Source organism: Globicephala melas, chromosome 2 (assembly GCF_963455315.2).
Source record: "Globicephala melas chromosome 2, mGloMel1.2, whole genome shotgun sequence".
Taxonomy (NCBI): domain Eukaryota; kingdom Metazoa; phylum Chordata; class Mammalia; order Artiodactyla; family Delphinidae; genus Globicephala; species Globicephala melas.
In genome coordinates this window covers 139,382,720-139,407,265 of record NC_083315.2, presented here as the reverse complement: position 1 = coordinate 139,407,265, position 24,546 = coordinate 139,382,720, and the positions used below count along the sequence as shown (strand labels likewise).

The 24,546-nt window shown below is 41.3% G+C and overlaps 1 protein-coding gene across 3 annotated transcripts in view; it reads left to right on the top strand.

The window, feature by feature from the left end:
• Positions 1 to 24,546, top strand: part of KCNH5 (potassium voltage-gated channel subfamily H member 5) — a 482,529-nt gene that overhangs the window by 32,009 nt on the left and 425,974 nt on the right. For all 3 annotated transcript variants that reach the window (XM_060294881.1, XM_060294883.1, XM_060294880.1), the window contains exon 2: positions 20,714 to 20,768. The gene's annotated coding sequence lies outside the window, so the exon portion shown is untranslated. The remainder of the gene's footprint in view (positions 1 to 20,713; positions 20,769 to 24,546) is intronic.

The window sequence follows — 24,546 nt, the reverse complement described above, 5'->3', positions numbered from 1 at the left end:
AAGATATGATCTATCCTGGAGAATGTTCCATGAGCACTTGAGAAAAATGTATATTCTGTTGTTTTTGGATGGAATGTCCTATAAATATCAATTAAGTTCATCTTGTTTAATGTATCATTTAAAGCTTGTGTCTGCTTATTTATTTTCATTTTGGATGATTTGTCCATTGGTGAAAGTGGGGTGTTAAAGTCCCCTACTATGAATGTGTTACTGTTGATTTCCCCTTTTATGGCTGTTAGTATTTGCCTTATGTATTGAGGTGCTCCTATGTTGGGTGCATAAATATTTACAATTGTTATATCTTCTTCTTGGATTGATCCCTTGATCATTATATAGTGTCCTTCTTTGTCTCTTGTAATAGTCTTTATTTTAAAGTCTATTTTGTCTGATATGAGAATTACTACTCCAGCTTTCTTTTGGTTTCCATTTGCATGGAATATCTTTTTCCATCCCCTCACTTTCAGTCTGTATGTGTCTCTAGGTCTGAAATGGGTCTCTTGTAAACAGCAAATATATGGGTCTTGTTTTTGTATCCATTCAGCCAATCTGTGTCTTTTGGTGGGAGCATTTAGTCCATTTACATTTAAGGTAATTATCGATATGTATGTTCCTATTCCCATTTTCTTAATTGTTTTGGGTTCGTTATTGTAGGTCTTTTCCTTCTCTTGTGTTTCTTGCCTAGAGAAGTTCCTTTAGCATTTGTTGTAAAGGTGTTTTGGTGGTGCTGAACTCTCTCAGCTTTTGCTTGTCTGTAAAGGTTTTAATTTCTCCATCAAATCTGAATGAGATCCTTGCTTGGTAGAGTAATCTTGGTTGCAGGTTTTTCTCCTTCAGCACTTTAAATATGTCCTGCCAGCCCCTTCTGGGTTGCAGAGTTTCTGCTGAAAGATCAGCTGTTAACCTCATGGGAATTCCCTTGTGTGTTATTTGTCCCTTGCTGCTTTTAATATGTTTTTTTTTTGTATATAATTTTTGACAGTTTGATTAATATGTGTCTTGGCATATTTCTACTTGGATTTATCCTGTATGGGACTCTCTGTGCTTCCTGGACTTAACTATTTCCTTTCCCATATTAGGGAAGTTTTCAACTATAATCTCTTCAAATATTTTCTCAGTCCCTTTCTTTCTCTCTTCTTCTGGAACCCCTATAATTCGAATGTTGGTGCATTTGATGTTGTCCCAGACGTCTCTGAGACTGTCCTCAGTTCTTTTCATTCTTTTTTCTTTATTCTGCTCTGCAGTAGTTATTTCCACTATTTTATCTTCCAGGTCACTTATCCATTCTTCTGCCTCAGTTATTCTGCTATTGATCCCATCTAGAGTATTTTTAATTTCTTTTATTGTGTTGTTCATCGTTGTTTGTTTCATCTTTAGTTCTTCTAGGTCCTTGTTAAATATTTTTTGCATTTTGTCTATTCTATTTCCAAGATTTTGGATCATCTTTACTATCATTATTCTGAATTCTTTTTCAGGTAGACTGCCTATTTCCTCTTCATTTGTTAGGTCTGGTGCGTTTTTATCTTGCTCCTTCATCTGCCGTGTGTTTTTCTGTCTTCTCATTTTGCTTATCTTACTGTGTTTGGGGTCTCCTTTTTGCAGGCTGCAGGTTTGTAGTTCCCATTGTTTTTGGTGTCTGTCCCCAGTGGCTAAGGTTGGTTCAGTGGGTTGTGTAGGCTTCCTGGTGGAGGGGACTAGTGCCTGTGTTCTGGTGGATGAGGCTGGATCTTGTCTTTCTGGTGGGCAGGTCCACATCTGGTGGTGTGTTTTGGGGTGTCTGTGGACTTATTATGATTTTAGGCAGCCTCTCTGCTAATGGGTGGGGTTGTTTTCCTGTCTTGCTAGTTGTTTGGCATAGGATGTCCAGCACTGTAGCTTGCTGGTCATTGAGTGAAGCTGGGTGCTGGTGTTGAGATGGAGATCTCTGGGAGATTTTCGCCGTTTGATATTATGTGGAGCTGGGAGGTCTCTGTGGACCAGTGTCCTGAAGTTGGCTCTCCCAGCTCAGAGGCACAGCACTGACTCCTGGCTGCAGCACCAAGAGCCTTTCATCCACGTGGTTCAGAATAAAAGGGAGAAAAAGTAGAAAGAAAGAATTAGTGGAAGTAGAAAGAGAGAAAGAAAGAAAGGAGGGAGGAAGGGAGGGAGAAAGGAAGGAGAGAAGTAAGGAAAAACAGAAAGGAGATAAAGTACAATAAAATAAATTAAGATAAAATATAATTAAGTTATTAAAATAAAAAATAATTAAGAGAAAAAAATTATATATATATATATAAAAAAACGGACGGATAGAACCCTAGGACAAATGGTGGAAGCAAAGCTATACAGACAAAATCTCACACAGAAGCATACACATACACAGTCACAAAAAGAGGAAAAGTGGAAAAAATCATAAGTCTTGCTCTCAAAGTCCACCTCCTTAATTTGGGATGATTCGTTGTCTATTCAGGTTTTCCACAGATGCAGGGTACATCAAGTTGATTGTGGAGCTTTAATCCGCTGCTCCTGAGGCTGCTGGGAGAGATTTCCCTTTCTCTTCTTTGTTCTCACAGCTCCCAGGGGCTCAGCTTTGGATTTGGCCCCGCCTCTGCGTGTAGGTCTCCGGAGGGCATCTGTTCTTTGTTCAGACAGGACGGGGTTAAAGGAGCCGCTGACTCGGGGGCTCTGGCTCACTCAGGCCGGGGTGGGGGTGGGGGGAGGGAGGGGCACGGAGTGCGGGGCGGGCCTACGACGGCAGAGGCCGGCGTGACGTTGCTCCAGCCTGAGGCGTGCCGTGCGTTCTCCCGGAGGAGTTGACCCTGGATCCCGGGACCCTGGCAGTGGCGGGCTGCACAGGCTCCCAGGAGGGGAGGTGTGGATAGTGCCCTGTGTTCGCTCACAGGCTTCTTGGTGGCGGCAGCAGCAGCCTTAGCGTCTCATGCCCGGCTCTGGGGTCCGCGCTTTTAGCCGCGGCTCGTGCCCGTCTCTGGAGCTCCTTTAAGCAGCGCTCTTAATCCCCTCCCCTCGCGCACCAGGAAACAAAGAGGTAAGAAAAAGTCTCCTGCGTCTTCGGCAGGTCCAGACTTTTCCCTGGACTCCCTCCCGGCTAGCCGTGGCGCACAAACCCCCTGTAGGTTGTGTTCACGCCACCAACCCCAGTCATCTCCCGGTGCTCCGACCGAAGCCCGAGCCTCAACTCCCAGCCCCCGCCCGCCCCGGCGGGTGAGCAGACAAGCCTCTCGGGCTGGTGAGTGCCGGTCGGCCCTGATCCTGTGTGCGGGAATCTCTCCGCTTTTCCCTCCTCACCACTGTTGCTGCGCTCTCCTTCGCAGCTCCGAAGCTTTCCCCCTCCGCCACCCGCAGTCTCCGCCCACGAAGGGGCTTCCTAGTGTGTGGAAACTTTTCCTCCTTCACAGCTCCCTCCCACTGGTGCAGGTCCTGTCCCTATCCTTTTGTCTCTGTTTTTTCTTTTTTTCTCTTTTGCCCTACCCAGGTACGTTGGGGGTTTGTTGCCTTTTGGGAGGTCTGAGGTCTTCTGCCAGCATTCAGTAGGTATTCTGTAGGAGTTGTTCCACGTGTAGATGTATTTCTGGTGTATCTGTGGGGAGGAAGGTGATCTCCGCGTCTTACTCTTCCGCCATCTTCCCGGAAGCCCACACAGATTTCTTAGCAGGATACGAAAAGCATTAGTTATAGAAGAAAAATATGATAAATTGGACTTCAATTAAAAACCTCAATTCATCTAAAGGCATCATTAAGAAAATCAACAGATAAGTCACAGACTGGGAGACAGTGTCTGTAATCCATGTATCTGACAAAGAATTCACAACCACAATATAAACAAGACCTGCTGTAACTAATAAATCAAAACCCACACCATCCACATAAGAAAATTGACAAGGGCTTCCCTGGTGGCGCAGTGGTTGGGGGTCCGCCTAACGATGCAGGGGACAGGGGTTTGTGTCCCGGTCCGGGAGGATCCCGCGTGCTGCTGAGCGGCTGGACCGGTGAGCCATGGCCGCTGGGCCTGCGCGTCCGGAGCCTGTGCTCCGCAGTGGGAGAGGCCACAGCCGTGAGAGGCCCGCGTGCTGCAAAAATAAATAAATAAATAAATAAAAAGGAAATGGACAAAATAGTTAAATAAGCATTTTTTTCAGAAGATATAAAAATGGACGACAAACACATGAAAAGTACTCAACATCATTTGTCATCAGGAGAATACAATTTAGAACCATAGTGTGATGTCATGTTACACCTACCAGAATGTCCCAAATTAAAACGACTGACAACACCAAATGCTGGAGAGGATGTGGGGCAACTGGAACTTCCATGCTTTACTAGCGGGAATGTAAAACAGCACAACTATTTTGGAGAAACAGTTTGACAGTTTTTTATAAAATTAAATATATAATTACTTTATAACCCAGTAATCCTGTTCCTGGGTATTTAGCCAAGAAAAATAAAATGTATGTTAAAAAGACTTGTACAAGAATGTTCATACCAGCTTTATTTATAATACCCTCAAAATGGGACTAAGCCACATGTCCATAAATAGAAGAATAGGAAAATAAAATCGAAAAATATTCACACAATGGAATACTGCATCGTTTTGAGAATGAATAAATTATTGCTAAATGCAACAATATTGGCAAATCTTAGAGGTATAATGAGTGAAAGCAGCTAGCCAAAAAAGAGCACAGTACTATATTATTTTATATGAAGTTCAAGAACAGGGAGAACCAATCTATAGTGATAGAAATCAGAATAATTATTGCCTCTGTGGAGATGACTAGAAGGGGCAAAATAAACTTGCTCGGGTGATTAAAAAGCTCTATATCTTGGTTGGGGTTAAGTGAGCTTATATATAATTGTCAAAATTCATCAAATTGTATACTTAAGATCTGTATGTAAATGATAATTCTATTAAAAAAAAAAAGAAAAAGAAGCCCCCCCCCCCGAATCATGGTAAGGAACTGAATGCTGCAAAGAAAAAGAAAACTCTCCTGTAGCCCACATTCTATAATCCAATAGGTACAATTTCTTCAAAATTAACCTAGACTAGTAATTATCTTATTTAACAAAAATATATTGTGTACCTCTTGTGTATGAGGCATGTTCTCTCATAGGAATTAGTGAACAGAGCAAAAAATAGCCTTGTTTTCATGTGCTTTACCTTTTAGGGGAAGTAAAGGATGGGGGTGTAGGGAAAAGCAAAATATAAGCAAGCAAACATCTTAAAGGATAAACTAATTTCAGATATGTGCCATGAAGAAAACTGACTGGGAGAAGAGGTAGGGGGGAAATATTTTAGATGACGTAATGAGGGAAGACTTCTTTGAGGAGGAGGTGACATTTGAGCCGAGTCTTACATGATAAGAAAGAGCCAGCTGTGTGAAGATCTGTGGGAAGAGTATTTCAGGCAGAGGGGACAGCCAGTGTACAGGTCCTATGGTGACAGTGTGGCACATTGAAAGAAAGGCAGAAGTTCTCTGTGTGACAGGGCATAGTCGGCAATGGCGAGAGGGGTAGACAGTAAAAGTGATCTTGTATCTGCTATTTATGGCTATGTGGATTCTCACTGATTGTTTTGAATATAAATATCCCTGGCCAGTGTCCAAATCATTTTATGGATTTACATGAGAATATACTTTGCAAACTGAAAATAACTAAATGCATTTGGTTATTATTGCTATTATTTTTAAAAAATTAATTTACTTATTTTTATTTATTTATTTTTGCCTGTGTTGGGTCTTCGTTGCTGCACGTGGGCTTTCTCTAGTTGTGGCACGCGGGGGCTACTCTTCGCTGGGGTGCACGGGCTTCTCATTGTCTTGGCTTCTCTTGTTGAGGAGCATGGGATCTAGGGGCGCGGGCTTCAATAGTTGTGGCTCGTGGGCTCTAGAGCGCAGGCTCAGTAGTTGTGGTGCACGGGCTTAGTTGCTCCGTGGCATATGGGATCTTCCTGGACCAGGGCTTGCACCCTGGTCCCCTGCATTGGCAGGCAGATTCTTAACCACTGTGCAACCAGGGAAGCCCCATTGCTATTATTTTTAATGATTAAATATTTGTATGTTTTCATCAGTAAGCCCTACTTGTAAAAACTCTGCTTTTTTATTGCTTAGTAATCAAAGTTATAGTGGAACAATTAGAAAACTATAGATAGAGACAAAAGAACTTTTTAAAAAGCCCTGTAGTTATCTTAGTTATATAACTCTGAACATAATCATATATATTAACTAACCATGTTGTACTGTTCTGAAAATTGATATCACTACTCTATTTCCATGTCACTTAATATGTATCAAAATATTACTTAAAAGGCTACAGAGTGAACCACTGTGCAAATGTACAATAATTAAATCCTATAATCTTGAATATTTAGGTTGTTTTCTCCTCTGCATCATCATAAATGATTGTGCATCTTTGCGCTCATCCCTAATTGCTTTTGGGATAGAGTTTTGGAATTGAAGTTCCTTTTGTTATATACTAATTGACCTTCCCAGTGTCTGTACCAATATAATGAACTGTTTCAGGGTAACTTTTTCCGTTATAAAAGTTACCTGGAAAAAATGACAGTGTTCTTTTGTTTTGTAGGCACATTCTGAACCAGGAAATGTGCTGTTTTGGTTTTTAGAAAGTCAAGTCCAAGACAAAAGCTTTGTCTGAAAAAAAAGAATAAAGGCTATGCTCCAGTGGAAAAGTGTGGCTCAGGGGTTGACCCATTATGCTTCCTTCTTCCTGTTTGGCTAGTGTGTTACTGGAATCATTACGTGGTTGTATTACGAGGGGAAAGAATAAGAAGGAGACAGTGGTAATAGGATGAAGAGATTAGGTGCAGACAGAGCCTAGAAACAGGGTGAGGGAGATAGCATGAGCCTGCTGTGGTAGCACATGTCCACCTTCCAATCCCCTGAACTTGTGTTATTACACATGGCAAAGGGGACTTTGCAGATGTGATTAAGCTATGCATCTTGAGTTAGGGAGATCATCCAGGATTATCCAGGTGGGCTCAATGTAAGTATAGGGGTCCCTATAAGTGAAAGAGGGAGGCAGAAGAATCACAGTCAGAGAAGGAGATGTGACAACAGAAGTAGAGGTCAGGGTTATGCAGTTGCTGGCTAGAAGGAGGTAGCCTCTAAAAACTGGGAAAGGCAAGGAAATCCCCCCAGAGCCTCTAAAAGGAATGCAGCCCTGCCAACACCTTGATTTTAGCCGTTAAGCCACCAGGGAGATCCATTTTGGACTTCCTACCTCCAGAATTTTAAGATAATAAATTTGTTTTGTTTTAAGCCACTTAGTTTGTGATAATTAGTTATAGCAGCAGTAGGAAAGTAATACAGGGGCTGAATTTAACAGGGGGAGTTAGGGAAGTTATGTGATTTGAAAGAATATGAATATTTGCAGAATGAGTTTGAAGTTTAGGTGGAGAGACAGTGATGAAGGTAGGTAACGTATGTGTGAAACTGCAGGGAGTGGGTAGATCTGCATAAGGTGACTTTTTTTTTTTGCGGTACGCGGGCCTTTTTTTTCTCTTTTGTTTGTGGTACGCAGGCCTCTCACTGTTGCGGCCTCTCCCTTTGCGGAGCACGGGCTCCAGATGCGCAGGCTCGGCGGCCATGGCTCACGGGCCCAGCCGCTCCGCGGCATGTGGGATCTTCCCGGACCGGGGCACGAACCTGTGTCCCCTGCATCGGCAGGCGGACTCTCAGCCACTGTGCCACCAGGGAAGCTCAAGGTTGACTCTTGAATAAGGTTGACTCCAAGACCTGAATAAGGTTGACTCCTGAGGCCACCACCCCCTCAGTACTTGTAATTTTCCTTCATAGCACTACTTGAAGTTAAATATATATTTATATAAATAATATATAATATGTTATCAATATATATTTATATTTTTGTGTAATTATTATTTAACCTCTGTCTTGCATTCTAGACTGCAAAATCTATGAGGGCAGAGAGTGTTTCGATGATCGTACTCTTCTGAGCAGAGCCATAATAACTAATTAAGAACAAATGGGCATGATAAAGATTAAGGTGAATGAATAAACTGGGGGAAGAAATTGATGATGGGTAAATAGAAAATAATAGAAAATCTAATAAGGAGGGAACCTAACATATAGCCAACTTCTTGTAGATGTAAAACTCCTTACATTGGCTCTAGTGATTTTCAGCCAGCAGGAGGTACTATTCTCTTTTGCAGTTCTGCTGGCATAGTGATTGATTAAGAGCAGGTGGGGGTTTTGGAACTAGACTTCTTTGGTTCAAATCCATATAGCTATGCATACTGTTCCTTGTATAGGTCTCTAACATGCTCAAACGTGATACATGTCAGATAAGCTGGGCTAAAGTATAGCAAAAGGATCCATCCATCCATCCATCCATCCAGTTCAGTGGTTAGGAGAGCACAAGTCATGGAGTCAGGGTTCTGTCTCAGCTCTGCCAATTACTATGTGGCCTTGGGTAAGTTACTTAAAACTCAATTATTTATAAAACAGGGACACTAATAGGATTGTGTTGTTGTAAGAATTAGATATAAAACTATTAGAATAATTCCTGGCACATAGTCATTGATAAATATTATCTATTATTGTTAATTGAATAGGATCAATTTTGGTTTAATAGAAAGAAGCAGAAACCAAGTCTGCTGCTAACAGCTGTGTGACTGTGGCCAGATTTTTCCTCTCTGGTTAGGCGAAGGGATTGTTCTACACCAGTGATTCTCAATCTTTAATGCACAAATGAACTGCTTGAAGGTCTTTGGAAAATGCAGGTTCGATTCAGTAGGTCTGGGGTAGAAGATGAGATTCTGCACTCCTAACACACTCCCAGGTGATGCTGGTGGTTCAAGGACCACACTTTGGGAGGCAAAGAACTAGACAAGCTCTAAGTTCTAGCATCAATATTTCTGCTGTTGGTATCATCATCCTGCTAGTTTCCCAGGCTATATAAATCTTGCAGTTTACATCAACTTTTTCTTCCTTCTCATTGTCTAAATCCAATCTTTTTTTTTTTTTTTTACTGATTTTGTTTCCTCTTTGAAAATGTCTTTTCAATGACCTCTGAACCTAAATTATGTTAGAATAATTTAGAAAATTGACACAACTGCTTGATTATGTAGCCATTAAAAATTGTTAAGAAGAATCTTAACATGGCAAAATTCATATAATTTAATATCGTGAATATAAAAACATACATCATGTATGAGTGAATCTAGGGAGATCCCCTTCTCCCACCTGATGCTACATACAGGGGAAAATAAAGTAGGAAGGAAATGCCTCAAAGGAGTTGAGTTTGGATGATAGAAATATGGTTCTCTCTAGGTATGTATGTTTTCCTTTCTTTTTCTATAGTTTCTTTAGTGAATACGTATCATTTGGAAAATGAAAACATTGTTTTCAAAGAATTATCAGACCAGAATCCTTCCAATTCAAAGGTATTTCTGGAACTCTTAGGGACGGTTGGCCTCCTTTCTCTCATAAGTGTCTTTATAGACTCCCCTCTTTATTCTTTGTCTTCTGTCTTCACTGACAGGAAAGTCCCCACTCTCCAAAAAGATTTTTCATTTCATCTCCCCTGTGAACAGAAACTCATTTTTTCCCCCAGCTCCTGCCTGACTGAAGGGATTAACCTCTTTCCTAAACTTTAACACAGTGCAGAATACTCGTCCCCGCACCACTGGGTCTCACTTCCAATGGCTACTGAGGGCATAGGCCCAGAGTTCTGACACCATCAAGAATCTTGCCCCAACTCCTTTGGGTCTCCTTTACATAAAAGGACAGGGGGAGAGTGTGGAAGGATGAAGTCAGATGTTGCCCAGCTGCAGCTTATGCCAGAAACAACTTGGGATGCAGTTCTACAGCTGCAAAGCAAACCAAGCAGCCAGCCATGTCCACAGCCGCTGAATCTCCAAGGGGAAAAGAGCCATAGGGCCAGATGTTACTTCTAGAAAAAAAATTGCTGTGCAGATCTTGGCCCCTGAATGGTGCATCTGTCCAACTTATCTTCCACTTGGTCATAGATAATAAAAACTCTGCTAGGAAGGCCTGAAAAAAACAAAGAAGGAACATAACTTGTCTATGAAAAGAAAGTCATGAAATACATGTTTTTGCCAAAGCATTTATTTTGGAGTTTCTCAGATTTCTTAGCTTGAATTCATATTGAAATGTCCTTTCTGGAAGGAAAAAAGTCTTTTTATCAGCTGCTGATGAATGTTCCTCTTGATTCCAGTTTTTATTCCCATAGGGTATGTGGACGAGGCTTGGTTATTCCTTAGAGGAGAGAAGGAAAGCCCTTTTCTTGCCCTCGATTCTAGACTTTTCCAGAACAGATCTTATCCTACTGTTAAGCCATTGTACTTTCAAGGTCAGCTGGGTATGTTGGACAGGTTGTTTACTGCCCAAGGGTGGCTGATTGAGGAATATGGAGGAGGCTAGAATCTAGCTGGCGTTCTAGACGCTAGGCTGTGCCCTACACAGCTCTGCAACCAACTGTGAGGGGCATCTTTTTATAAAGAACACAAAGATGCTGTCCACTTGCCAAGAGCTGTGTCGATAGGTTTACCTTTGCATGGACAGGATGCCTTTTCCTCATTAGCATAAAGTGTTATGTGGGCTTATAGGCCAACCTAACCCTTAGACCTCCAAACTGGGATCACCATCCTTTCAGCTGCTGGGCCAGCAGCACCCAAGTCTTCGTCCTGACTGCAAATAGAGAGCTTGTAGGACTCTGCCCAGGGGTCAGAGCACCAAGTCTGGCTCTGAACAGTGTCTCCATTCTGATTAGGGAGGCTTTGCCCTGAGACCCAGGCTTCCCATTTATACTTAAGAGATATACTTTCTTGCCTTATTTTTTGACCCAGATTGATGTCTCAGATACATGCCTGGTGTCTTGGTCCCTTTAAACCCAGGAACCTGTTTTGGTCTGTCAATTCGGTGTGCTGAGGAGTCAAGCACTGCCCCTGCTCCCCAACCTGGCTGGTGCTCCTAGTTTCCCCCGTGGCACGTTCTTGCTTGGATCTCAGAACGTGACCTGCTGCAGGGTGAACCTCCCCTTATCGTTCCACTTGCCTGTCTGCACGCTCCTGCCAATTTGTCTTATGTTCCTGAAGCTGACAGCTTGCCTGACCATCTCCTTTCTCTGTTGCTATGAATCACCTGGATAGTGCGTTCTCTTTCTTGGCCTGAGCTTGTCCTTAAAGCCTAGCTGTCTTCATTGGGTGGGTCTGGTTCTCTGTCTGTTCTTCCCTAGGGTGCCTCATCCTACCTCAGGGAAGGGGGCACATACTTGGCCATCCTTTGAGATGAGGCGCTTAGCTCCAAGAAGGCCCAGCTTTATGTGACCAAATAGCCACTTAAATATTATAATGAATACTTCCTAAAACTATCTCCCTACTAGGTACACAGTGTCTGAAATTCTACCAAAGGCATTGCTCCCTCCAGGGGTCCTCTGCAAAGGTAAGGAACAGTGACCAGTCAGTCACAAACACTCATCACCAAAGTTAGTAATATCATGATCTTCCCTAACGACAGGAATCCAGAGTTGTATGTGGGCATAAGAGGTCTGGGGAGAGCCGAGCAGAAGAGACTTATACAAGGAACAAGTAGTGGGGTGGGGGGGGCACTGAGGACAAATTTCCCATTTTTCTGCTTTTATGTGGTCCCAGTCTTGGGCAAACAGTTCACATAACTTTACGCTTTGATGTGGTTTGGAATATCATGGAGGCTGAGAGCAGACTGAACAAAAACATTGTCTCTTGGGGTTAATAGAGAAAGAAACAGAAACAGGATTTGGTTATTATTTGGAAGTGAGCAGAAAAACTGAGGAAAGAACCATAACTTCACCAATTCAATAGATTATCATGTAAAACAGGGATCAAAAAATGACTAGTGTCAGAAATGCATTAGGAACAGAGGTCAGGGAAAAGATGCAGGATTACAGGTAAGTCACCCTGCAGTTAGTCCTCACATCTCCAACATTAAGCTTTGAATGTGATGTACACCCTCAGACTCTCACAGACTGTCTCTGGCACAGGTTGGAGTGCCTCACTTCCTCCATGTTAATAAGGGTAGTATGGACTGAGGGGAAGAGCTTAATATGTGATTACTAGGTCACTCAGTGGGGCTGAAGACCTTCCACTGATTTTTCTGAATCACTAGGGTTGCTTCATGGAAATTAACCTTGAGAGGTAGTGATCCAGAGGGGCAGGAACGTGGCTTTGGTGTCAGCCAGGACTGGGTTCTCTCTAGTCCTGACTCAACTATTGATAATTACTAGTTGTCAGAGCCAGAGCGCTTAACCGAAGCCTCACTTTCCTCATCTGTAAACTGGTGCTAAAATAGTAGCTACGTCAGAGGGTATTATGAGGATTGCATATGTTGTTACATGGTATGATATCACAAGACTCCAAACAGAATGCCCGGCAGAGGGTGAGTGTGAATAGTGCCTCTGTTTTGGAGGAATTCCCTATTTTCCTACAACACAACCTGGTATTCCTGTCAGCAGAGCTTCTCAGATGTCCAAAGAAGTCAGAACACTTTCATTTTTGAAACCTCTGGTATATGCAGAAGTGAAATACAAAAGCAGATACACAGTTTACGTAATTGTATTTAACAAATCAATGTTGGTAACACATGCATGCACACCCAAATAGTATCATGCAACATGATTGTATTATTCATGTGATCCTGGTGCCCTACAGGGTGGTCTGGAAGGGATCCAAGTTTAAAGTTGTGTGGGGAATGTCTTTCAGTTCTGTTTGTGTCATTCTGTAACTGAATGTTTAATCTTAATTGGAGATAAAGTGAAATAAAGTGAAAAGTCTAAATTTGAGACTTGGGCTCATGGCTCTCCTAGCCCCTCATGTGATAAGTTCCAGCATTTAGAGAAATCTGAGCTGTACAGACAGACCACTATTCTGTTTGTTTCTGCTGGTGGAAATCAGAGAGTGTCTGCTGTTCTCTTATCAGTGCAACAAACAGACAAAGTGTAGGCTGAACTCGTCTTTATTTCAGGAAAATTGTGATGTACAATGAGAACTGGAATAGGAAGAGGAGCACTGCCTTAAGGTTTGATTCCAACGACCAGCACTAGGAGATGCAGAGGAAGGTGCTTTTCTTCCCCAGGATTCAATGTCCTGTCATTTGAATGGAATTAGCTCTTCCCAAGGTCTCCACTCTGACTTCTGTGATCCTGTTTGTGTGTGGAGTTTGCACATATGCATGGGGCATGCTTTCTTAAAGGCTGATATAATCTAGCAGAGTAAAAGATTTGATCTCACAATTTTCAGGTTAGCTAAGTTAATTATAAAAGGTAATAAGTGGGTAGTTAATTAATCACTAAGTTGCTTATAGAGGTTTTTCCTTGAAATACAATTAATGCTTTTCTTTAGGTCAATCGCTATCTTTACAAGATCTAAAACATCAGGGAAAGCAGTGAATCTGGAGATGGAAGGAATAAGGAATCAAATCTGAAAAGACTTATGGTTAGAAAGGGATGAGTCTGGGATAAAAATCAATAAGAAGGTCTTCAGATGCAACCCCAGGACCCCATTAGATGTTTTTCCATTCAGTCTTTACTTCTTTCATTTTCTCACTGTGTTTCCTTTTTAGCTTTATTATCTTCTTCTCTAACTATTTTTATCCATCCACCATTCCACTTTTGTCTTTTCATTTTTTAATAAGTTCAAAGTGTAAAGCATAATGACTTGACATATATCTTTTGAAATGATTACCATAATAAATTTAGGTAAGATCTATCATCTCATATAAATACAAAAAATTATTTTTCTTGAGTGATAAGAACTCTTAGGATCTACTTTGTACATTTTAAAATTTATATAGTATAAGGTTTAAATTGGCAGATGGTAGAATACTCTTGGACAAGAAGAAAATCCTATCTATGAAAAAATTTTGACATTTTATTTTTCCTCTCTGCAAACAGTGATTAGGTGGAAAGTGGGAAATATTTTCCAGTAAATAACTCACATATTTGGACATGTTTAGATGAGGGATGAGAAAATAAATGTATAACTTTAATTGAAGAGGAGGTTAAAAATCTGTATTTAAGGTCTTTTGTGAAAGTGATTAATTTATTAAAAATAGGAGAGGGGTATTCAGAGGAAAACATTAGAAAGAAAAGGAAAAAATTATGCTGTGATTTAAAAAGTTTGTAAGGTAAAGAATATAGCAAAAAGGCATTTAATAGAGTTAATTTTTAAAATTTACTTGAATAAAAATCTTTTGGCTAGAGCAACAGATTTCTCTACAAAATATTATTCACATAAGTTATTCAAACATAATGGTAAATTTATTGATTCCAGATCAATACAGATCTTGGGTGAGTTATGGGTGTGCCAGTCATGGTTCGCAAATTTCACCCTTGAGAGTTTTATTCCTTAAGATTCTGAAGATCTTTTGTCCCTCTGAGGTCAAATATTTCTGAAGGGTTTGTTTGGTCCTTTATGCGTTTTGAGGGAAAGGGTGGTATCTGAGCGTGGCACAGGACCTGGAAGAGGGCTCACAGGGGCATAATCCCCTCTATTTCACCCATGTAGCAAGAACTATATTACCAGTGCTGTGTGGAAGGCTAAAGGCTGAGAGGCAGAACAATAACTCATTAATTCAAATTCTGAGGGTTATCTTGATGAGAAGGGCAGGGAACTCATTCTTGGAAAGTGAATGCATAGATTCCAGGGAAAAGAATAATGACCCCCAAGTGCATGGAATACTTGGCGTCACCATTCATAGAGATTTCCTTTGTTCATAACTGAATCCAACCTACTATTTAGAGAAGTCACTAAGTGAATCTGGAGAACTAAAAGTTCAGTTCATGCCTTTGGCTAGGGGGTCACTGGGTATCTTTCTCCACCTAGTGGCCAATGGCTCCCGACCACAAAGTTAAAAGACAATTGGTTATCATGGCAATGAAACAGGCAAGGTTTCTTGTTTTGCGATACTAGGCTGTCAGATCCTAGAATGAAGAAGATATTTAAGCATATGTTTGGAAAAGCCAGTGGGCGAATTAATAATTAGGTTGGCTTACATAGCTTCCATTGTTCAGTTGACATGCTTTGCATTCTAGAGGAGAAAGAGCAGTCAGGAATGCTTGCTGATAAGTAATGCACAAATAGAGTTAAAGCTTGAGGCCAATTTCATGATATCAGATGTTCACATTTTAAAACTCACTTTTCAAGGACAGAAAAAGATAAGAAGAAGAGATGCAAAGAAACTTAAATTATTAGTTTTATGTGATTTTTGGATAATCAGTTTCAATTATGCTCTGGGCACACTGTAGGTGCTCAGTAAAAGACTTTGGTATTGAATTGAATCTGATGGATCTGCCTGTGCCTCAATTTTTAAATTGCTCTTGTTGTTTCTACTTTTCCCAACTAAAATCATACTCCATTAAAAACAAATACATATTTAAAAATATGTATGTAATGAGCATTTTTCAGTTGTTTTCATGTTGGTCTCTGCAATATTTGACGCTGTTGGCTACTCCCTCCTTCTGGAAACTTTTCTCTTCCTCTCTGCTCTGGTTTCCATGACACCACCCTCTCCTGCTTGCCTCCTAGCTCCCTGGCAGGATTATTTTGTGTTTGCTTTCCAGTGTCACCCTTCTACCGTGGTCTCTTTAAATACTACTGTGGCCTAAGGTTCTATTCTTAGCCCTCTTCTTTTCTCCATTCAACTTGTCTTTCTCTATGATCACATATTAATATTTAAACTCTAATGTAGATACTGGTGGTTCCAAAGTCTCCATCTCCAGCTCTTACCCATTCTCTAAGTTCCAGACCCAAATTCCTACCTGTCTGTTGGTTATCTCCACCACAGTACCCTGTAGGCACCTAGAACCCTGTGAAGTCCTACCTGAGCTCATTATTTTGTGCCCTTCTGCTACTTGCACTCTTGCTGGCATTGCCTATCTGGGTATGTGTCATTATTATTCAGTATTCAGGATCCAAAGGATGAATAGTGTTTGTCTTCCTATAGCACAGAGTTGATTCTGATAACAAAATTAACATTAATAATAAGAACTATGATTTATTAAGCAGTAACTATTTTCCATTTGCTGTGCTTGGTGTTTCATACATTGTGCCAGATAATTTCTGAACCTAATGCCTACATCAGTTTTTATTATTATTATTATTTTTTGCGGTACGCGGGCCTCTCACTGCTGTGGCCTCTCCCGTTGTGGAGCACAGGCTCCGGATGCGCAGGCTCAGCGGCCATGGCTCACGGGACCAGCCGCTCCGCGGCATGTGGGATCCTCCTGGACCAGGGCACGAACCCGCGTCCCCCGCATTGGCAGGAGGACCCTCAACCACTGCACCACCAGGGAAGCGACTACATCAGTTTCTAGAGCAGCTATGATGAAAAGTTCTGTGCTTGTTGCTATTATCCCAGCTCAAGGACATGCCTCAGCTGTCCTGCCTCAGGGCTTCCTCTGAAGCTGGGGAAGGCTGCTGAGCCAGCGAACAAGCCAGCCATGTTGTGAGGGGAAAGTTAAGCTCCCAGGAGCGAACCTCTCAAATGAGGAGTGGGAGTTTGTGGACTAATGCCCCAGCTTTCCATCCTTTAAAGGTATAACTCTGAGGGCCATTCTGTAAGGCTCTTCAGAATGCTCCCTGCAGGATTGAGCCCCAGTTGCTTGGAGTAGTAACCAGTCCGAGAATGCATCCTTAGTGGGCTTGGAGTTTCTCCCTCGTTAACTTACAATCCTGGCTCCCTGGGAGCACCTCCCAAACAAGCTACCTGAACCCAAACCCATTTTAGTCTCAACTTTGGGAGAACCCAAATTGAGACACACACATGTAATCCTCACTATAGACCTTCTTATGAACTAATACCAGCCTTAGCCCCATTTTATAGATGAGGAAACTGAGGCACAGAGAAGGTTACTAAACTTGCCCAGGGTTATTCAGCCTACTAGTTGAAGAACTGGCAGTCTGACTCCAGAACCTTCTGTCTGCCAAAACAGTGATCTGAGGGGCAAGCAAGAGAATAGCTGGGAAGGATACCCGATTGGCTCTGATATCCATACATCACTGGCCCTTCAGTGTCAACAGATTTTTTCCTCAGCTTTTTCCAGTTTGATGATGAAAATTCTCAGGAGATTTTTGGTTTTATGAAAAAGTAGAATGGAAAGATTGACACGGATGTTGATGATTTATAAGGGAAAATAAGAATAATTTTTGAAATTTTTTGACACTGTGTACTTGAGGTTAATGCTTGGATGTTCTTGTGGATCTCTTTGCTTTAAAAACAGAGGCATCTGGGGCTTCCCTGGTGGCACAGTGGTTGAGAGTCCGCCTGCCGATGCAGGGGACACGGGTTCGTGCCCCGGTCCGGGAAAATCCCACATGCCGCGAAGCGGCTAGGCCCGGGAGCCATGGCCGCTGAGCCTGCGCGTCCGGAGCCTGTGCTCTGCAACGGGAGAGGCCACAACAGTGGGAGGCCCGCGTACCGCAGAAACAAACACACAAACAAAAAAAACCAGAGGCATCTAAAATGTTTCCATAAAATGAGCACTCAGCTTCATTGTGAAAAAGCATTTTAAAATGTAGATAAAATGCTGATAAGCATTTTAGAAACATTAATGGTTCCTTATATGATCATACTGAATCAGACAAAGGAGAAGTCAAAGATGGGAATTCACCTTAATTTAGAGTAGCAGATGGGTTTTGAAACTTTTTTGAAATTGGATGTAAAACGAGGAAAAGGAACGATGCTTTGCCCCAGGTTCTTTAGATACGAGATCTCCTTTCACTTTCCAACAACTCTGCAAATATTCCTGTCATTTTTCTTGTCTGACAAATGAGGAATTAATTTTAAAGGATTTGACAAATTCCTTTTAAGTCACACAGATATTAAGTGGGAAGCTGGGATTTAAGCCTGGTTTGAGTGGCTCTCCAAACCACACTCCCATTACATTGCCTGGGAAATAGAATGTAGAAACAAGATGCAAGGATTTTGCAGATGCAAATTTATAATGAGAAATCACTGTATATAAGTTGTTCCAGATTATATGGTGTGCCACCTGAAGGCTGATGGTGTGTTATAGGATATGCATAAATACATTTTGGTGGACCTTGAATTAAAGAAGACATGGAATGGCTACTTGCAAAGTTCTTCTGACAATGTTCACAAGAACAATCAAGGATTCTATATACAATAAAATCTCAAAAGTATTCCAATTTAGAAAGCTACTAACCTTGGCTAAATTATTACATTGAAAGAAGTTAACTTGTCTTGCTTTTATGAGAAAAGTGTCCAATGTGAGATGTTATGTTTATTTAATTATTTATTTTTAATTAAAATATAGTTGGTTTACGATGTTGAATTCATTTCAGGTGTACAACATAGTGATTCAATATTCTTATAGATCATACTCCATTTAAAGTCATAAAATATTGCTTGTATTCCCTGTGCTGTACAATATAGCCTTGTATCTCATTTATTTTATACATAGTGCTATGTACCTCTTAATCTCCTACCCCTAGCTTGCTCCTCACCCAGCCCTCTTCCCACTGGTAACCACTAGGTTGTTCTCTGTATTTGTGAGTCTGTTTCTGTTTTGTTGTATTCATTTGTTTTATTTTTTAGATTATACATATAAGTGATAACGTACAGTATTTATCGTTCTCTGAAATTTCACTAAGCTTGATACCCTCCAGCTCCATCCATGTTGTTGCAAAATTCCGTTCTTTTTTATGGCTGAGTAATATGCCACTGAACATATATGCTACATCTTCTTTATCCATTTGTCTGTTGATGGAAACATGGATTGCTTCCATATCTTGGCTATTGTAAATAATGCTGCTATGAACATTGGGGTGCACGTATCTTTTCAAATTAGTGTTCATTATTTTCTGGATATATACCCAGGAATGGAATTGCTGGATCATATGGTAGTTCTATTTTTAATTTTTGGAGGCATATCCATACTGTTTTCCATAGTGCCTGCATCAATTTACAATACATTCCCACCAACAGTGTACAAGGATTCCCTTTTCTCCACATCCTCTCCAACATTTGTTATTTGTAGACTTTTTGATGATAGCCATTATGACAGGTGTGAGATGATATCTCATAGTTGTTTTGATTTACATTTCTCTAATAATTAGGGCTGTCGAGCATCTTTTCATGTGCTTTTTTGACCATCTGTATGTCTTCTTTGGAAAAATGTCTATTGAGGTCTTCTGCCCATTAAAAAAATTTTTTTTTGATAAATTGAGTTGTATGAGCTGTTTATATATTTTGGATATTAACCCCTTGTTGGTCATATCATTTTCAAATATTTTCTCCCATTCTGTAGGTTGCCTTTTTGTTTTGTCAGTGGTTTCCTTTGCTGTGCAAAAGCTTTTAAGTTTAATTAGATACCATACCTTTGTCTTAGGAGGCAGATCCAAAAAAATATTGCTAGGATTTATGTCAAAGAGTGTCCTGCCTATATTTTCTTCTAGGAGTTTTATGGTTCCAGGTCTTACATTTAGGTCTTTAATCCATTTTTAGTTTTTTTTGGTATATGGTGTGAGGAAATGTTCTAATCTCATTCTTTTACATATAGCTGTCCAGATTTCCCAGCATTACTTATTGAAGAGACTGTCTTTTCTCCATTATATGTTCTTGCCTCCTTTGTTGTGGGTTAATTGACCATAGGTGTGTGGGCTTATTTCTGCACTCCTATTCTGTTTCATTGATCTATGTGTTTGTTTTTGTGCCAGTACCATACTGTTGATTACTGTAGCTTTGTAGTATAACCTGAAGTCAGGGAGCCTGATTCCTCCAGATATTTTCTTTTTTCTCAAGATTTCCTTGGCAATTTGCAGGCTTTTGGGGTTCCATATACATTTTAGGATTATTTGTTCTAGTTCTGTGAAAAATGTCATGGGTATTTTGATAGGGATTGCATTGAATCTGTAGATTGCTTTGGGTGGTATGGCCATTTTAACAGTATTAATTCTTCCAATCCATGAATGCTGAATATCTTTCCATTTCTTTGTATAATCTTCAATTTGAGATGTTATCTTTCATACTAGTGGTTGGCACATTGACCAAATCTGGTCTTATCCCTGTTTTTGTACATTCCATGAGCTAAGGGTTTTTAAATTACTAAATGGTTTTTAAAAAATCAAAAGAAGAATAATATTTCTTGCCATTTGAAAATTAAATGAAATTCAAATTTTAGTGTGCATAAGTAAAGTTTTACAGCCATACTCATGCATTTGTGTATTGTTTATAGCTGTTTTTGCACATCTGAGTTGAGTAGTTGTGGCAGAGATTGTATGGCTCACAAAACCTAAAATATTTACCCTGTTTTATGCTATTTGGTGGCTGAAGGTAAGACTTGGAGCACTTGTTTCCTATGGCTTAATTTCCTAAAAATCATTAAAATGTCCAATGCAAATACACTCTACACCAAAATACTAATGTGCATGTACATTTTATTTATACATGATTGATTTTCTTCTCCAGTTTCATGATAACACTACCTGAAACTTTATATTTCAGAGTCAGCTCCAATAATAAATAACTATAGGGATTGAGGACCGAATTCATAGGGGGAGTGGGTCATTCTTTGGAAAGCCATTTGCCTTGTAGGAATCATATTAACAGTGGTTATAATGGTGACCTAGCACTTTAGAGTTTAGAAATCATCTTTATTTACGAAGTCACATTTAATCTTGATATTTAACTTTGTGAGATCATATTATGATTACTTTCTCTTTTGTTTACAGATAAAGAAACTGAGGCTTTGTAAGATTAATTGACTTGTCCAAGATCCCCAAATCAGTAAGTGTCATCCAGACTCAGAGTATTTAATTTTCTTTTCTTTGTGTTTTTGAGAGGAGAGATTTTATTGTTAAATGGAAACATTTATGTTTTTATATCTCTAAACTATAAGAATGTTTTGTTATCAAAAAAGTGATGGGAATTTACTTAGGAGAACAGTTTTTAGAATTTTGATTTTATTTTTGGACTGCTTTACTATTTCTGGTGTTCTTCAAAGCAACATCCTTTTATCACTATAACTGCCAATATTTTATGCCAATTAAATTTCCAGCAGTGAGATAGATTTTACAAGTAGTGATGCATATGAGTGTATACTATAATTATTTTTACTTGTATGAGGAAATATGTTCATTTGATTATAGAAAAATTTCCATTTTAGTATTTTTCTGAATGAAAACCAATATTTCAAATGAATAAAATATATTAAAAAGAAAAGAATCAATGTCCCAAGGCACATGAATGAATTAACAGTGTCTTAACGAAGAGTTTATTTGGATGTGTAGTTTACTAAAGATATTAATGCAGAATATCAAGCATTATATGACGTATTGGTGAAAGGGAAGAAGTCTTGTGCCTTTAATAAGTTCATGGTTTATGGCGAGATTAGCATGTGAAGCAATAATTACAGTATATCTCAGGTTGATACACGTTATCATGAAAATCTGTGTAAAAGTGCTGTGGGTACTAATTAATTCTGACTGTAAATGGAGAATATTGTCAAAGGATGTGTTGAAGAATTGAGTGAATAGATGGTTTCGTCTAAGTAGAAAATATAGAAGAAGGGAAGTTTGGGGGATGGAGAGTGAATGACTCGGTGAGTAGGGTGGGGGTGAGGAGAAGTTATTGAGTTTGGTTTGGACACGCTGAACCATGAACAGTTTAAGTAGGGGCTAACACAGGAAAACAGATGGTTGCAATATTTTGTGAAAAGGGCTGTGATCAATAGCATGAGGTACCAAAGGAGGACAGAAGACAGGCACTGACTTTGACCAAGAGAGGAAGTCTAGAAGAGCTTCCTGAAGGAAGGGACCTCTAAGCAGAGATTTAAGGAAAGAGCAAGAATTGTCTGGATAACACTGGTGGACCAGGGCTGTCATGTATGACTGTGTAGACACTGTAAAACTCCAGGGGATGGTGGTCACATAGACTCAGATGTGATTGGAGTTCTCCTGGAGTTCTTCAGTGCACAGCCTGTACAACCATATATGATGGACCTGTATGGGAATTGGGTGCTCTGGGTAGAAAGGAATGAAAGAGGGAGAAGGTTCCAGGCAGAGTAGGCCAGAAAAGATAAGGGCTCTGAGGCAGGAGAAAGCAGACATGGTCAAGGAACCAAAAATGGATTTCAGTTTCTGTTGTGCAGTTCAAGAATGGGATAGGGATGTAGAGGAGAAATTGTTACTGACCCTTTCAGGTGGGTCCTAAGCAAGGATCCTCCTGCCAATAGAATGAGACCAAGTTCAGTAGATAAGCAAAGGAGAGCTTTAGTTTTTGATCAAAGAATGGAGAAACGTGAGCTCACGCTCTAGGGCACACACTCCCTGACAGGCAGGCTGTGGGTGGGGCTGCCTTATAGGGGTCTTGTCGATGGGGAGGGGTTGGAGTTCTTGTGGGGCAGGCGCAGCTGCGCTGTTCAGGCTCCAGGTTGCAGTGCCGGGCGCAGCGTCTCTCCACTCAGCCCACCACCATCTTGAATGGCCCGCCCGGCTGAGGTGTCGGTGCATATGTTTTGCACCAGGAACTCTGGTCTGAAGGGCTAGGTGCCAGGCCTCTTCACGCGGGCTTTTATGAGCATGTGAAACTAGACAAGGTACCAAGGGAAAAAAAACGGTTAGACTTTATTTTATTTCCCAGATTCTATCTTTATTTCCTGAGAATTGTTAATGGGCTTTGTCAGTAACAAATCCCTCCTCTGCCTTTTGTCCTCCTCATTCTTGAGGGCGCTGAGGGGCGCAGGTCTGTCTTCTGTAACTGCTTCCTGCTGAGTCTGGGCATCGTCATAACCCCTGGTGGAGGAGCAGAACTTCTCCCCAGCTGCCTTTAGATGTGTGTGATTGTCTTCTGGCCTCAGTCCAAACTGTTCTATCCCTGAGCGACCAGCATTAGTTGACCTTTCGGAGACAAAGGATACCAGACAATTTCAGGTGCTTGCCTCATATACTAGCAAGAGAATAATAGTCACATGTCAAATTTTTCCTAAAGACGAAGGCATCTAGATCTTTTGCCTGAAGGCACAAGTGTGCCCTGCTGTCGAGGCTCACTGTCCTGGCCTGAGTATCCCTGGTCATACTTTTGTTGTTTTTTGGAAGAGAAGCTTCAGGTCAGAGAGAGGTTCACACCAGCAGTCGGGGGGTCCATTGCCCCAGGTTGTCTTTCTGCAGGCTGGGACTTGGGGTCCCCTCTTCACTCGAGTGTGATGTACCCCTGGAGTTACCCCTGCAACTTCAGGGCAGAATGGGTGGTTGGCATTACCAAGTGGGGTCCATTTGCTTAGGAGTGAGCTGATTTTGCCGGCTGCCAGTTTTCCAGGGTTTTAGGTTCACCCAGTCTCCTGACCGGAACGGGTGCAGAGCCAGGTTGGTGGGTGCAGGCAGCACCTGGTTACCATATTCGTGAGGGCTTTCGTGGTTGCTCCTATCTGGAGAGCATACTTGAGTTGTTCTATTTCAAGGGGGTTAAAGTGTCCCTCCTCTCGGGATTGGGGAATGGGTCTACCATACATCAGTCAAATGCACTAAATTTATCCCTTGGGGCTAACTGCGTGCGGAGCAGGACAATGGGAAGCAACTTAATCCAACTTTCTTGAGTCTCCTGACATTGCTTGGCTAAGGCCTGTTTCAAGGTCTGATTTGATCTCTCTACTTTCCCCCATGACTGGGGGCCTCCAGGCTGAGTGCGATGTCCGTTTTAGCCCAGGGCGCTCATTTTTCCCTTTTCACTAGAGACACAAATGCTGGACCATGACCTCTTTGTAGGGATCCTGGGAGCCCCAAACTGGGGAGTATTTCCTTTCGTAATGCCTTAGCCACTTCAGCTGCCATTTCAGTTGTAGCAGGGAATGCTTCTATCCACTCAGAACACGTGTCTGCTAGCACCGAGAGATAACTGAAGTTGCCCGTACTCTCGGCATGTGAAATCAGTCTGCCAGTCTTCCCTGGGAGACGTCCCTCTGGCCTGAATGGGCCTAATCTAGGGTCTCTGGGGGGTCTGGTGCTGGGGCTGTTCATTGTGCAGATGGCGCAGGTCTCAACTATCTGAGTGATTATACTTTTCATGCCAGGAGTTACCATGACCTCAACTAACCAATTACGTAAGGCTTCCCTCCCATAGTGAGTTCCTTGATGAGCCGCCCTGATGGCTTGACAAGCTGCAGTCTGGGGAAAGAAGTATTGCCCATGTTCATTAACTAGCCACACATGGCCTCCTAGATCTCTGTGGAAGCCCCGTTCTGGGGTTTTATCTAATTCTTCCTTGTGTGGATTGGGGAATAATTGGAGGTATGAGGGGTAGTGGCCAAGTTACTTTACTGGTTCTAGGGCCGCCCTTCTGGCAGTTGCAGCCACCTTGTTGTTTCCCTTTATTACCTCTGCACCCACCTTTTGGTGACTCCCCCAGTGAATCACTGCCACCTTTTCTGGAAGCTGTACTGCTTCTAAGAGCTTCAGTGTACTTAAGCCATGTTTCATTTGTTTATTCTTCACAGTAAGCATACCATACCTCTTTTCTTCCACATGTGCTTGTTGGTTGGCATATGCGTACTGGGAGTGTGTGTAAACAT